General features: G+C 51.5%; 1 protein-coding gene across 1 annotated transcript in view; it reads right to left on the bottom strand.

Moving 5' to 3' along the window:
• Nucleotides 1-9,173, bottom strand: part of LOC141071100 (uncharacterized) — a 28,951-nt gene extending 19,778 nt beyond the window's left edge. Inside the window, exon 1 of the mRNA XM_073559599.1 lies at nt 9,055-9,173. The gene's annotated coding sequence lies outside the window, so the exon portion shown is untranslated. The remainder of the gene's footprint in view (nt 1-9,054) is intronic.
• Between the last annotated feature and the right edge of the window lie 6,437 nt (nt 9,174-15,610).

Genomic DNA, 15,610 nt, shown 5'->3' with positions numbered 1-15,610 from the left:
CACTGACAGAGATAGAGCCTCCTCCATTATATCTGAGGTCACTGACAGAGATAGAACCTCCTCCATTATATCTGAGGTCACTGACAGAGATAGAGCCTCCTCCATTATATCTGAGGTCACTGACAGGACAGAGCCTCCTCCATTATATCTGAGGTCACTGACAGGGATAGAGCCTCCTCCATTATATCTGAGGACACTGACAGAGATAGAGCCTCCTCCATTATATATGAGGACACTGACAGAGATAGAGCCTTCTCCATTATATCTGAGGTCACTGACAGAGATAGAGCCTCCTCCATTATATCTGAGGTCACTGACAGAGATAGAGCCTCCTCCATTATATCTGAGGTAAGTGACAGAGATAGAGCCTCCTCCATTATATATGAGGACACTGACAGAGATAGAGCCTCCTCCATTATATCTGAGGTCACTGACAGAGATAGAACCTCCTCCATTATATCTGAGGTCACTGACAGAGATAGAGCCTCCTCCATTATATCTGAGGACACTGACAGAGATAGAGCCTCCTCCATTATATCTGAGGTCACTGACAGGACAGAGCTTCCTCCATTATATCTGAGGTCACTGACAGGGATAGAGCCTCCTCCATTATATCTGAGGACACTGACAGAGATAGAGCCTCCTCCATTATATATGAGGACACTGACAGAGATAGAGCCTTCTCCATTATATCTGAGGTCACTGACAGAGATAGAGCCTCCTCCATTATATCTGAGGTCACTGACAGAGATAGAGCCTCCTCCATTATATCTGAGGTAAGTGACAGAGATAGAGCCTCCTCCATTATATCTGAGGTCACTGACAGAGATAGAGCCTCCTCCATTATATATGAGGTCACTGACAGAGATAGAGCCTCCTCCATTATATCTGAGGACACTGACAGAGATAGAGCCTCCTCCATTATATCTGAGGACACTGACAGAGATAGAGCCTCCTCCATTATATCTGAGGACACTGACAGAGATAGAGCCTCCTCCATTATATCTGAGGTCACTGACAGAGATAGAACCTCCTCCATTATATCTGAGGTCACTGACAGAGATAGAGCCTCCTCCATTATATCTGAGGTCACTGACAGAGATAGAGCCTCCTCCATTATATCTGAGGACACTGACAGAGATAGAGCCTCCTCCATTATATCTGAGGTAAGTGACAGAGATAGAGCCTCCTCCATTATATATGAGGACACTGACAGAGATAGAGCCTCCTCCATTATATCTGAGGACACTGACAGAGATAGAGCCTCCTCCATTATATCTGAGGACACTGACAGAGATAGAGCCTCCTCCATTATATCTGAGGTCACTGACAGAGATAGAACCTCCTCCATTATATCTGAGGTCACTGACAGAGATAGAGCCTCCTCCATTATATCTGAGGTCACTGACAGAGATAGAGCCTCCTCCATTATATCTGAGGACACTGACAGAGATAGAGCCTCCTCCATTATATCTGAGGACACTGACAGAGATAGAGCCTCCTCCATTATATCTGAGGTCACTGACAGAGATAGAGCCTCCTCCATTATATCTGAGGTCACTGACAGGACAGAGCTTCCTCCATTATATCTGAGGTAAGTGACAGAGATAGAGCCTCCTCCATTATATCTGAGGTCACTGACAGAGATAGAGCCTCCTCCATTATCGCTAAGGCACCGTGTGGAATCATACTGTATGTGGGGGGGGATGTGCTTTTAGGGTATGATGTTTTGGTGAATAGACTGTAAATGTAATGTAAATTGCTGCGGAATATGTTGTCGCAATAGAAATAAAATTATTATTATTTTGAAATAATAATCAATTTTCCATCATAACCTTCAGGCTTCAGCTAAACGTGAAGATGAATTTCACCTTTCAGCATAACAATGACCCTAAGCAATGCCCAGACCAGAATTCAATTCAAAATCTGAAGGTTGAACCTGAGGAGTTTTCCAAAATGCAAAATCTGTCAGGAGATGTCCTTATAATCTGACAGATTTGGAGCTATTAAAAGGAAGAGTGAGCAAAGATTGCCAATTCAACATGTGCCATGCTCATAGACTTCGCCCCAAAAACACTAAATGCTGTTATAAATTCAAGGGGTACTTCAACAAAGTATTAGTGTAAGGGTGTGCATATTTTTTCAACAACATTATTTTTGGTTATTTTTCGTTTTCCACCGGAAAAGAAGTCAGTTTTCCAATTCAATTGTACAAATTATAGGGACGGAAAACGTTCTGATATGGTTCTGATTGGTAAGTTTTTTTTACATGGCATTTTAGCAGGGGTGTGTATATTACTTTATAGCCACTGTACGTGTATGCTTACTTCCATGCTCCTTTCAAATCGGTGATAGCGAGCTTTTAAGTTTTATGAATTGTGAATATTTTGTATATGCATGTCAGTGCAATGCTAGGCAGGGGTGTGGGCTCTGGGTTTTGGATAATTATACTTATGCGGTATCCACCTTGTTCTTTATGATACAAGTTTGTGTTTTTTAACCTTGTGAGCGATTTCATCTTTTTTTTTAAAAAAATAAAAAATGTTTTTTTGTATCACAGCCTGGGCTGTCTGAGATATATATTTCTTCTCTTTTCTGTACCTGTAAATGTGTCTCACCATGTGGTATTATATGGCCAGTGAATACATCTCATACAAAGCCTCTTTCCTTCCTCTTTTCGGTATGTAAATGGAATGAATGCCAGCATCCAGAACATGATAATATAGCACTGCTGCCGGCGCCCCTTCACGGTAACCCTTCCCCCTCCGTGCAGGGATCGCTGACTTATTCGCTGCCCCGGCCCTTGGCGCACTCCACAGCATCCTCCTGTTTCCCTTTCACTTCTTGGTCTGCTTTTATGAGCAGGCCCGTGCTTCCCTGTTCTTAAAGGGGCAGTGTGCGCAATGCGCATTACAGTAAATTCTGTTAGCCTGTTGCTCAGAGGCATTTAGCATAAGCAGTACACCTGCAAGATGGCACCCAGCCAATAGCTAGGAGGAATTTTGTGTAAAAGACTCCCTCTTCCCTAATGAGTCACCAAGCAACGTAGTGAATCATTAGTTTGTAAGGTGGTAAGGTTCCCTGGTCCCAGTGTGGCCAGAGCCTGAATGTTATCCCCTGGTCCCGATGTGCCCACTCCTATATCCTCGTCCCCTGGTCCTAGAGCTGCTAAGGCCTGAACCTCGTCCCCTGGTCCCGTAGCATCCAGTGCCTGAACCCTGTCCCATGGTCCTGGAGTGGCCAGTGCCCCTGTTCCATGGGCGGCCAGTTCCTGAACACTGTCTTCTGGTCCCGGAGCTGCCAGTGCCTCAACCTTGTCACCTGGAGCGGCCAGTGGCTGAACCCTGTTCCCTGATCCCGGAGCAGCCATTGCCTGAACCTTGTCCCCTCATCCTGGAGCGGCCAGTGCCTGAACCCTGTCCCCTGGTCCCAGAGCGGCCATTCCTGAACCTTATCCCCTGGTCCTGGAGAGACCATAGCCTGAACCCTGTCCCTTGGCCCCGAAGCTGCCATTCCTGAACTCTGTCCCCTGGTCCCGAAGTGACCAGTGCTTGAACTCTGTAACTTGATGCCAGAGCGGCCAGTGCCTGAACATATTCCTCTGGTCCCGGAGTACCCAGTCCTGTTCCCGAAGTCCCCTAGCCCCAGTGAATGAACATTATTTCCCGGTCCATGAGTGGCCTAACCATGATCCTGAATCTTAGACAAGCGTGTCTGAACTAAGCCCTAAATTAGTGTCAGAGTACCTGACCACTGGGCTCAGCAGCTTCAGTACCGGGTTATGCCCAGGATTGGTACCTGTTGGCTACCTGCCGCACAAGCCTGACCTCACCACTGGAGGCTCCACTGAACACCGAGATAGCTGCTTAGAGTGCACCTCATGACAAAATAAATAAGCAGTTCATAAACCACATAGATTATATTTACCCAGGTTTGGAGACCACCCAGTGTCCCCCCAAGAGCCTTGGTTCCCTGTGAGAGGATCAACTATGGAAAGACCAGCAATGTTTGCATGTTAATTGTGTTTATTGAAATTACATTATGTATTAATCCTTCCTTGTGCATCTGCATACCACAAGCTGTGTGAAACACATGACTAATTCTGAGTATATGGGGATTAATAATTATTTTAGTTATAAATATGTAATTATTCTATCATTGTACCCGCATATTTAGTAATTTTTTACACGTATCATATACCTTTAGCTGTGTGGAATATGTGACCAATTTTTTCTACTCCATTGTTGCACTCGCACTTTATATAATGTTTTGTAACTATCATGCACAAATTTGCATGCTTTGTCATGTGTTGTACTTATTTTGATTCATGCAGCAGCCACTTATATCTCATGTTCATCCGAAGTAAAGCTACTGTCCAGTTTCTGTATGGTTAACCGTCTCTTTTTATTTTTTGCATTATTAATAAAATATATACCTTTTTATCAAGTGTCTTTGGAAGTAAGCTTAGCAGCAGTACTCAATGTCAATCAGTAGGGGCAAAAGCAAACAAGATTTTAGGGTGTATAAAAAACAGAGATAAAATCCTGTGATCCTAACATATTGTTGCTCCTCTATGAATAATTTGTGAGGCCACATCTAGTATATGGGATCCAGTTTTGGGCTCCATGTTTTAAAAGCGATATTCAGAAGTTAGAGACGGTTAAAAGGCGGGCAACTACATTATTATAAGGGATGGAAGGCCTCTCATATGATGAGAGGTTGGAAAAGTTAGGCTTGTTTAGCTTCTGAGGAGATCTCATTTACATGTATGTGTGGCCAGGACTGGCACATGACTTATTCCTTCCAAAGACCATACTGAGGACTAGGGGGCACTCATTACAGGTGGAAGACGATTCTGTCAGCTAAATAGGAAAGGGGTCTTTACAGTTAGAGCAGTCAGACTGTGGAATGCCGACCACAGGAGGTAGTAATGGCAGACACTATAACGGCTGTTAAAAAAAAAGGGCTGGATGCTTTCCTCAGCACACATAACATTGCGGGTTATAGATAATTTAGTGAAAAAAAATGTATAATTGGTGGAGAAAGGTTGAACTTGATGGACTTAGGTCTTTTTTTCAACATGTACATGTTGCAAGATACACTAGATATCTGGTTAATGTGCTGTTTTACTTAGTACTTTTTTAGCTGCACAGCAAGATTTTCACAAATTCAGACTGACATAACCTGACAACATAGAGGCTGTGTTCATACGTAGAGTTTTTTTTTTTACGTTTTCGTGGTGTTTTTTATGCGTGGAATCGCCGCGAAAATGAAAAAAAAAAATGCACCCCATGCCATCCTATTGGATTCCGCAATGCTGTGCTAATGCTGCGGATTTTTCCGCTGCGGAATCGCATAGCAGAAAAATCCGCAGCATGCTCATTCTTTTTGCGGATTTGCGGGGATTCCGCACCCATATGATTGCATTGAAACTATGCCCACCCTGCGTGAAGTGAGCACTTCATGTGTGGATGGTACCCAGGGTCTGGAGGAGGAGAGACTCTCCTCCAGGCCCTGGGTACCATAATCCTGTAAAAAATAGAATAAAAATAAAAAATATTGTTGTTCTCACCTTCCGACGGCCACCGGAGTCCTTCCCGCCTCTCACCACGCTCCCGACATCTTCCGATCCCAGTAATGCTTTGCACGAATGACTGCAATGACGTCGCACTCTCGCGAGATTGACGTCAACTCAGGTCCTTCGCAAAGCATTACTGGGACTGGAAGATGCTGAGAGCGCCGCAGAGCAGATCGGGGGCGGTCATAAGGTGAGAACAACATTATTTTTTTAAATTATTTTTTACATCCTATCTTACTATTGATGCCGCATAGGCAGCCTCAATAGTAAAATGTTGGTCACACTCGTCAAACACTATGTTTGACGAGTGTGAACAACCTGTCAATCACATTCCAAGCGATGCAACAGATCGCTTGGAAAACGCTAGCATTCTGCAAGCTAATTACGCTTGCAAAATGCTAGTTTTTCGCAGGAATTCCGCATGCAAATTTCCCGCGATTTTCCTGTCCCAGGGAGTTGCGGAATTTCTGCGCAAATTTCCATGGCAATTCCACACTTGTGCACATAGCCTACATATCCAAAGACAGCGGAACTGCGTCCGTCTAGACCTACCGTGTGTGCGACATCGCGACTGCGGATGCCAAGGAGGGCTGCAACTACAGCGCGGCGTAGGACACTGCCGCTAGACAACAAAGCTAGTACACGCAAGCGCAATGTCGGACGCTAGCAACTGTGGATGATGTAGTAGTGGCGCGCTGGTGGCGCTGACTCTAAGCTTAGTCCCTGTCCACATGCGTAATATCAGAGGGAAGGGGTTTCAAATGAGTCATTCACCAGAATCACACATCCATCATCATTCACACAGTAGCAACTAGAGACTATACTAGCGCATGGCGGACCGGTCATGCGTGCTTTTTATAGCAGCCGGGACCTTCCGGAAGCTTCCAGATCTCCGAGATGAACCAATGAGATCTGGAGCAGGACCTGAGCACATGACTCCCGATCTCCAATAAGAAATCGTCTCATGAGCATGCTCAGTAGGAGGACAGAGGGACTTAGCCTCTGGCTGGAGAGATTTGCTGCAAGGCAATCTCCTCTGCGGTAGATTAGGCTACTTTCACACTAGCGTCGTGTGACGTACGTCGCAATGCGTCGGGCCGACGTACTGACGCACGTTGTGAAAGATTTGCACAACGGGGGCAGCGGATGCAGTTTTTCAACGCATCCGCTGCCCCATTGTAATGTCCAGGGAGGAGGGGGCGGAGTTTCGGCCGCACATGCGCGGTCGAAAATGGCGGACACGACGCACAAAAAAAGTTACATGTAACGTTTTTGTGTGCGTCACGGCCGCCAAAACACGATGCATCCGTCGCACGATGGATGCGACGTGTGGCCATACGTCGCAATGCGTCGCTAATGCAAGTCTATGGAGAAAAAACGCATCCTACGGGCAACTTTGCAGGATGCGTTTTTTCTCCAAAACGACGCATTGCGACGTACGTCACACGACGCTAGTGTGAAAGTAGCCTAAACTGCAAGAGACCGCAGAATGTAAGGGTCTGGATTCCTGCAGAGCAGACGCAGAAACCTGACGCCTAACACCGTCGAGTAGTAAAATTTGCATGTAATATGGCATTACCTGTGCTTTCTTTATGGTAAGAGACGGTATCTCTCGATAGTAACTAAATTATCTATGCAAAATAAATCCAAAAATATTCAATTGTGTTATGATTGGAATATGTAACGCATAATCCAATTTTAATATTAGGGGTTATAAAAGATTTTACTTATTTTTATCTATGGGAATAAGAACATACAGGCAGGTAGTTGCCAACTAAAATAAAAAGCAAAGCCATAGAAGGAAATATAATTCCCCCTAAAATTCAAGCATTAACACGGCAAAAAAGGATAATAGTATCAGGGTGCAGCAAAACCCCTCAATAAAGACAGAGGCAAAATACTGATGAGACAACCACTCACAACCTACAATTCATGGATTGCTTAGTATTAAAATTGCACACAAAAAAAGCTTGTCTAGAGCGCTGGTCACACACGTGTTACTAATAAGCTGTAAGCCAGACACTGTGCAACGCCCATACTATTAGAAAAGGTGGGCTGCCAAGTATAAGTGCGCCCCACCAGGATGGACACACAGTTTCTCATTAGTATTTTCCTCCTGTGTTGGCTCCATCTTGATTATACTGAGAGTGCATTCGTTCTGTGTACTGTTGCCCTTTTTTCAGTGTTACTCCTTGAATGTTTGGGGAAATTTTTCTTTAGCTAGCTGCTAACTACTGTACTTGCCTATTCTGCCCATCTCCAATCTATGCTAACTCAGAGTAGCCATGGACCTCTCCAGCAGCGCGATTCCGATGCTTCATTTGACCGGATGTCTATAAAGCAGCTCTTCCGATCTCCTCTGCTGACAGGGTTTCACTGCTAACATCACACACATGGAAGCTAGGGCATGAAAGAAGATGCTCTGTTGACATGAGTTTACTGAGGCCGCAGAATCACCAGCAGGAGCAAACCGGGACTGCTCTGAACCAGCAGAGATGGGCAAAACAGGCAGATAGTTAGCATCTAGCTGCCTGCATTATAGGAAAAGATAAGCAAAGTCCTGGATAACCCCTTTAACATTCTGCATTAAGGCTGGTTTCACACTAGCGGTTCTGTACCCAGCGTACTTCTTTCCTTAGGCTATGTGCACACGTAGTTTTAGGTGCTGCGGATTTGTCCCAGCGGATTTGGGAAAAGACCTGCGGTTTACCTGCGGATTAGCCCTGCAGTTTCACACCTCTACAATGGAGAAGGTGTGAAACCGCAGCGGAATCCGCACAAAGAATTGACATGCAGCGGATTGTAACCCGCGGAAAAAACTGCAACATGTGCACAGCACTTTTCAGTTTACCATTGCAAAGAATGGTACTGTACAACGCAGCAGAATCTGCTGCGGACCCGCAGAGCCAGAAACGCTGTGGATCCGCAGCAGAATCCGCACCGTGTGCACATAGCCTTAAGATCCACTTGCGTTGTATGCGGATGCGTCCCCGTGCGTCGTTTTGACGTGCCCGCCGAACACAACATGTACTGTGCTACCGGGTTACACTGAGTACCCTATTGTGACAATCTACATAAATGAAAATTAGAGTGATTTTATCATCCTGCCTCAAGAGCGGCGATGCGGCCCCCTGACGACAGGTGAGCGGATGTACATCCAATTTACCCTATGTCTTATGTGTGCATTGTGCCATGACGCTAAAATGGGGACAGACTTATGAATTGAAAAAAAAGGCAGAGACTCCGGCAGGTACTGTAGGTTCACAAGGCTCTGATCCGGCAGCCACGGACTACTGAGGTGTCTGCTGGACCAGAGTCCTGCGCCTCGATTTGCTCATCTCAAATATCTACAGCACAAAGTAAGTAAAAAAAAAAAAAAATCTTTCAGAAAGTAACAACACAGAAACACCTATAGACTCAGCACTGAGGGGGTTAATGCCCCCTGCGCCCAGTAATAGGGAATCTCCAGCACCTACCTCCACCTGCAGAGCCGCACACTGGATTTATGGCAGTTCTTTGTTTACAGGACCTGTGATGAGGTCACAGTCATGTGATCAGTCACATGGAGGGGAGGAGTCAGGGGTCACATGATCACATGCCTCAGTCAGTGTACGCAGGAATCTTCTGTGCTGATTGTTATGGTGCTAGATGAGGGGATTTAGCAAAGTTCTGTGTGTACGGAACAGAGCCATGTGATTATGATGTGTACGAAGCGGAGCCGTGTGTGTACGAGGTGTACGGAGAGGAGCCGTGTGTGTACGAGGTGTACGGAGCGGAGCCGTGTGTGTACGAGGTGTACGGAGCAGAGCCGTGTGTGTACGAGGTGTACGGAGCGGAGCCGTGTGTGTACGAGGTGTACGGAGCGGAGCCGTGTGTGTACGAGGTGTACTGAGCGGAGCCGTGTGTGTACGAGGTGTACGGAGCGGAGCCGTGTGTGTACGAGGTGTACGGAGCGGAGCAGTGTGTGTACGAGGTGTACGGAGCGGAGCCGTGTGTGTACGAGGTGTACGGAGCGGAGCCGTGTGTGTACGAGGTGTACGGAGCGGAGCCGTGTGTGTACGAGGTGTACGGAGCGGAGCCGTGTGTGTACGAGGTGTACGGAGCGGAGCCGTGTGTGTACGAGGTGTACGGAGCGGAGCCGTGTGTGTACGAGGTGTACGGAGCGGAGCCGTGTGTGTACGAGGTGTACGGAGCGGAGCCGTGTGTGTACGAGGTGTACGGAGCGGAGCCGTGTGTGTACGAGGTGTACTGAGCGGAGCCGTGTGTGTACGAGGTGTACGGAGCGGAGCCGTGTGTGTACGAGGTGTACGGAGCGGAGCAGTGTGTGTACGAGGTGTACGGAGCGGAGCCGTGTGTGTACGAGGTGTACGGAGCGGAGCCGTGTGTGTACGAGGTGTACGGAGCGGAGCCGTGTGTGTACGAGGTGTACGGAGCGGAGCCGTGTGTGTACGAGGTGTACGGAGCGGAGCCGTGTGTGTACGAGGTGTACGGAGCGGAGCCGTGTGTGTACGAGGTGTACGGAGCGGAGCCGTGTGTGTACGAGGTGTACGGAGCGGAGCCGTGTGTGTACGAGGTGTACTGAGCGGAGCCGTGTGTGTACGAGGTGTACGGAGCGGAGCCGTGTGTGTACGAGGTGTACGGAGCGGAGCAGTGTGTGTACGAGGTGTACGGAGCGGAGCCGTGTGTGTACGAGGTGTACGGAGCGGAGCCGTGTGTGTACGAGGTGTACGGAGCGGAGCCGTGTGTGTACGAGGTGTACGGAGCGGAGCCGTGTGTGTACGAGGTGTACGGAGCGGAGCCGTGTGTGTACGAGGTGTACGGAGCGGAGCCGTGTGTGTACGAGGTGTACGGAGCGGAGCCGTGTGTGTACGAGGTGTACGGAGCGGAGCCGTGTGTGTACGAGGTGTACGGAGCGGAGCCGTGTGTGTACGAGGTGTACGGAGCGGAGCCGTGTGTGTACGAGGTGTACGGAGCGGAGCCGTGTGTGTACGAGGTGTACGGAGCGGAGCCGTGTGTGTACGAGGTGTACGGAGCGGAGCCGTGTGTGTACGAGGTGTACGGAGCGGAGCGGTGTGTGTACGAGGTGTACGGAGCGGAGCCGTGTGTGTACGAGGTGTACGGAGCGGAGCCGTGTGTGTACGAGGTGTACGGAGCGGAGCCGTGTGTGTACGAGGTGTACGGAGCGGAGCCGTGTGTGTACGAGGTGTACGGAGCGGAGCAGTGTGTGTACGAGGTGTACGGAGCGGAGCCGTGTGTGTACGAGGTGTACGGAGCGGAGCCGTGTGTGTACGAGGTGTACGGAGCGGAGCCGTGTGTGTACGAGGTGTACGGAGCGGAGCCGTGTGTGTACGAGGTGTACGGAGCGGAGCAGTGTGTGTACGAGGTGTACGGAGCGGAGCCGTGTGTGTACGAGGTGTACGGAGCGGAGCCGTGTGTGTACGAGGTGTACGGAGCGGAGCCGTGTGTGTACGAGGTGTACGGAGCGGAGCCGTGTGTGTACGAGGTGTACGGAGCGGAGCCGTGTGTGTACGAGATGTACGGAGAGGAGCCGTGTGTGTACGAGGGTACGGAGCGGAGCCGTGTGTGTACGAGGTGTACGGAGCGGAGCCGTGTGTGTACGAGGTGTACGGAGCGGAGCCGTGTGTGTACGAGATGTACGGAGAGGAGCCGTGTGTGTACGAGGGTACGGAGCGGAGCCGTGTGTGTATGAGGTGTACGGAGCGGAGCCGTGTGTGTACGAGGTGTACGGAGCGGAGCCGTGTGTGTACGAGGTGCATGGAACGGAGCCATGTGATTATGATGTGTACGAAGCGGAGCCGTGTGTGTAAGAGGTGTACGGAGCACAGCCGTGTGTGTACGAGGTGTACGGAGCGGAGCCGTGTGTGTACGAGGTGTACGGAGCGGAGCCGTGTGTGTACGAGGTGGAACGGAGCCATGTGATTATGATGTGTACGAAGCGGAGCCGTGTGTGTAAGAGGTGTACGGAGCGGAGCCGTGTGTGTACGAGGTGTACGGAGCGGAGCCGTGTGTGTACGAGGTGTAGGGAGCGGAGCCGTGTGTGTACGAGGTGTACAGAGCGGAGCAATGTGTGTGCGAGGTGTATGGAACAGAGCCATGTGATTATGATGTGTACGAAGCGGAGCAGTGTGTGTACGAGGTGTACGGAGCAGATCCGTGTGTGTACGAGGTGTACGGACCGGAGCCGTGTGTGTACGAGGTGTACGGAGCGGAGCCGTGTGTGTACGAGGTGTACGGAGCGGAGCAGTGTGTGTACGAGGTGTACGGAGCGGAGCCGTGTGTGTACGAGGTGTAAGGAGCGGAGCCGTGTGTGTACGAGGTGTACGGAGCGGAGCCGTGTGTGTACGAGGTGTACGGAGCGGAGCCGTGTGTGTACGAGGGTACGGAGCGGAGCCGTGTGTACGAGGCGTACGGAGCGGAGCCGTGTGTGTACGAGGCGTACGGAGCGGAGCCGTGTGTGTACGAGGCGTACGGAGCGGAGCCGTGTGTGTACGAGGCGTACGGAGCGGAGCCGTGTGTGTACGAGGTGTACGGAGCGGAGCCGTGTGTGTACGAGGTGTACGGAGCGGAGCCGTGTGTGTACGACGTGTATGGAACGGAGCCATGTGATTATGATGTGTACGAAGCGGAGCCGTGTGTGTAAGAGGTGTACGGAGCAGAGCCGTGTGTGTACGAGGTGTACGGAGCGGAGCCGTGTGTGTACGAGGTGTATGGAACGGAGCCATGTGATTATGATGTGTACGAAGCGGAGCAGTGTGTGTACGAGGTGTACGGAGCAGAGCCGTGTGTGTACGAGGTGTACGGAGCGGAGCCGTGTGTGTACGAGGTGTACGGAGCGGAGCCGTGTGTGTACGAGGTGTACGGAGCGGAGCAGTGTGTGTACGAGGTGTACGGAACAGAGCCATGTGATTATGATGTGTACGAAGCGGAGCAGTGTGTGTACGAGGTGTACGGAGCAGAGCCGTGTGTGTACGAGGTGTACGGACCGGAGCCGTGTGTGTACGAGGTGTACGGAGCGGAGCCGTGTGTGTACGAGGTGTACGGAGCGGAGCAGTGTGTGTACGAGGTGTACGGAGCGGAGCCGTGTGTGTACGAGGTGTACGGAGCGGAGCCGTGTGTGTACGAGGTGTACGGAGCGGAGCCGTGTGTGTACGAGGTGTACGGAGCGGAGCAGTGTGTGTGCGAGGTGTATGGAACAGAGCCATGTGATTATGATGTGTACGAAGCGGAGCAGTGTGTGTACGAGGTGTGCGGAGCAGATCCGTGTGTGTATGAGGTGTACGGACCGGAGCCGTGTGTGTACGAGGTGTACGGAGCGGAGCAGTGTGTGTACGAGGTGTACGGAGCGGAGCCGTGTGTGTACGAGGTGTACGGAGCGGAGCCGTGTGTGTACGAGGTGTACGGAGCGGAGCCGTGTGTGTACGAGGTGTACGGAGCGGAGCCGTGTGTGTACGAGGGTATGGAGCGGAGCCGTGTGTGTACGAGGCGTACGGAGCGGAGCCGTGTGTGTACGAGGCGTACGGAGCGGAGCCGTGTGTGTACGAGGCGTACGGAGCGGAGCCGTGTGTGTACGAGGCGTACGGAGCGGAGCCGTGTGTGTACGAGGCGTACGGAGCGGAGCCGTGTGTGTACGAGGTGTACGGAGCGGAGCCGTGTGTGTACGAGGTGTACGGAGCGGAGCCGTGTGTGTACGAGGTGTACGGAGCGGAGCCGTGTGTGTACGACGTGTATGGAACGGAGCCATGTGATTATAATGTGTACGAAGCGGAGCCGTGTGTGTAAGAGGTGTACGGAGCAGAGCCGTGTGTGTACGAGGTGTACGGAGCGGAGCCGTGTGTGTACGAGGTGTATGGAACGGAGCCATGTGATTATGATGTGTACGAAGCGGAGCAGTGTGTGTACGAGGTGTACGGAGCAGAGCCGTGTGTGTACGAGGTGTACGGAGCGGAGCCGTGTGTGTACGAGGTGTACGGAGCGGAGCCGTGTGTGTACGAGGTGTACGGAGCGGAGCAGTGTGTGTACGAGGTGTACGGAACAGAGCCATGTGATTATGATGTGTACAAAGCGGAGCCGTGTGTGTACGAGGTGTATGGAACGGAGCCATGTGATTATGATGTGTACGGACCGGAGCCGTGTGTGTACGAGGTGTACGGAGCGGAGCCGTGTGTGTACGAGGTGTACGGAGCGGAGCAGTGTGTGTACGAGGTGTACGGAGCGGAGCCGTGTGTGTACGAGGTGTACGGAGCGGAGCCGTGTGTGTACGAGGTGTACGGAGCGGAGCCGTGTGTGTACGAGGTGTACGGAGCGGAGCCGTGTGTGTACGAGGGTACGGAGAGGAGCCGTGTGTGTACGAGGTGTACGGAGCGGAGCCGTGTGTGTACGAGGCGTACGGAGCGGAGCCGTGTGTGTACGAGGCGTACGGAGCGGAGCCGTGTGTGTACGAGGCGTGCGGAGCGGAGCCGTGTGTGTACGAGGTGTACGGAGCGGAGCCGTGTGTGTACGAGGTGTACGGAGCGGAGCCGTGTGTGTATGAGGTGTACGAAGCGGAGCAGTGTGTGTACGAGGTGTACGGAGCGGAGCCGTGTGTGTACGAAGCGTACGGAACGGAGCCGTGTGTACGAGGTGTACGGAGTGGAGCCGTGTGTATGAGGTGTACGGAGCGGAGCCGTGTGTGTACGAGGTGTACGGAGCGGAGCCGTGCGGAGCCGTGTGTGTACGAGGTGTACGGAGCGGAGCCGTGTGTGTATGAGGTGTACGGAGCAGAGCCGTGTGTGTACGAAGTGTACGGAACGGAGCCGTGTGTACGAGGTGTACGGAGCGGAGCCGTGTGTGTATGAGGTGTACGGAGCAGAGCCGTGTGTGTACGAAGCGTACGGAACGGAGTCGTGTGTACGAGGTGTACGGAACAGAGCTGTGTGTACGAGGTGTACAAAGCGGAGCCGTGTGTGTACGAAGCGTACAGAACGGAGCCGTGTATACGAGGTGTACGGAACAGAGCCGTGTGTACGAGGTGTACGGAGCGGAGCCGTGTGTGTATAAGGTGTACGGAGCGGAGCCGTGTGTGTATGAGGTGTACGGAGCGGAGCCGTGTGTACGAGGTGTACAAAGCGGAGCCGTGTGTGTACAAAGCGTACGGAATGGAGCCGCGTATATGAGGTGTACGGATCAGAGCCGTGTGTACGAGATGTACGGAGCGGAGCCGTGTGTACGAGGTGTACGGAGCAGAGCCGTGTGTATATGAGGTGTACGGAGCGGAGCCGTGTGTGTACGAGGTGTACGGAGCGGAGCCGTGTGTGTACGAGGTGTACGGAACGGAGCCATGTGTGTACAAGGTGTGAAGAGCGGTACCGCGTGTGTAAAAGGTGTACGGAATGGAGCCGTGTGTGTACAACGTGTGAGGAGCGGTGCCGCGTGTGTACAAGGGTACGGAGCCGTGTGTGTACAACGTGTGAGGAGCGGTGCCGCGTGTGTACGAGGTGTACGGAACGGAGCCGTGTGTGTAGAACGTGTGAGGAGCGGTGCCGCGTGAGTACGAGGTGTACGGAATGGAGCCGTGTGTACAAGGTGTGAGGAGCGGTGCCGCGTGTGTACAAGGTGTACGGAACGGAGCCGTGTGTGTACTAGGTGTGAAGAGCGGTGCCGCGTGTGTACGAGGTGTACAGAGAGGAGCCACATGTGTACGAGGCGTACGGAGCGGAGCCGTGTGTGTACGAGGCGTACGGAACGGAGCCGTGTGTGTACGAGGCATACGGAGCGGAGCCGTGTGTGTACGAGACGTACGGAGCGGAGCTGTGTGTGTACGAGGTGTGAAGAGCAGTGCTGCGTGTGTACAAGGTATACAGAGCGGAGCCGTATGTGTACGAGGTGTATGGGTCGCCCTCCCAGGGCTGAGGGGTACTCGGTACCGGGCCGGTCTCTCAGAGGGGATAGTCACAGCAGCGGTGACCCAGGCCGTGGCCCTGGGCGCCCAAGTAAAAGGGAGATTGAATGATGTTTTGTAATGGAAATGAATAG

This window comes from Dendrobates tinctorius, unplaced genomic scaffold, assembly GCF_039654945.1.
Source record: "Dendrobates tinctorius isolate UK_male_01 unplaced genomic scaffold, ASM3965494v1 ptg000014l, whole genome shotgun sequence".
Lineage (NCBI taxonomy): Eukaryota > Metazoa > Chordata > Amphibia > Anura > Dendrobatidae > Dendrobates > Dendrobates tinctorius.
The sequence above is the reverse complement of the archived record's forward strand: the minus strand, read 5'-3'. Positions and strand labels throughout refer to the sequence as shown.